This window comes from Gavialis gangeticus, unplaced genomic scaffold, assembly GCF_001723915.1.
Source record: "Gavialis gangeticus isolate Ggan-Ray unplaced genomic scaffold, GavGan_comp1, whole genome shotgun sequence".
Lineage (NCBI taxonomy): Eukaryota > Metazoa > Chordata > Crocodylia > Gavialidae > Gavialis > Gavialis gangeticus.
The window spans coordinates 106,508,400-106,508,888 of record NW_017729031.1 but is presented as its reverse complement, the minus strand read 5'-3'; the positions used below and the strand labels follow the sequence as shown (position 1 = coordinate 106,508,888).

Here is a 489-nt window from a genome sequence, read left to right as displayed (position 1 = left end):
GGGGTGTGTGAAGCTTCAGTCTGTGATTCAATTCAGAGAAGATTAGGCCTGATTCGGAGGCTGAATCTCCAAATCTGAATCAATTTGGAAAAGATTCATAGATTCAGAAGGCAGTCTTTCAAGGGAACAGAAACTGAGAAGAGGGAGGGGGAGCAGGGGGGGAAAGACTGACATCTGTAGCTCGCCAGTGACTGTCACCTTTCCTTGAGTCCCCTTCCAATCACAGTGCTCTGGGGGAAGGACATAGAAACAGCATATAAGCCTCTGTCTGCAGCCTTCCTGTGCCTTTTGTAAGCTGTTTTTGCCTGAGCAGCAGTGTCTGAAAGACACTAGAATGGTGTAGTTTCCTACCTAGTTATTCTTCTGCTAGTTTCTGTTCTTGGAAAGGATTGGATACAGCCTACTAACTAGAATCCCTCTACTTATCCCTATCCAATCCAATCCACTTCTTTCAACTTATATTTGTTCTTGGGGGGGGGGGGGGGGGGG

The 489-nt window shown here is 46.8% G+C and overlaps 1 protein-coding gene across 1 annotated transcript in view; it reads right to left on the bottom strand.

The window, feature by feature from the left end:
• Nucleotides 1–489, bottom strand: part of MPP4 (membrane palmitoylated protein 4) — a 75,147-nt gene that overhangs the window by 53,863 nt on the left and 20,795 nt on the right. The gene's annotated exons all lie outside the window — the stretch shown is intronic.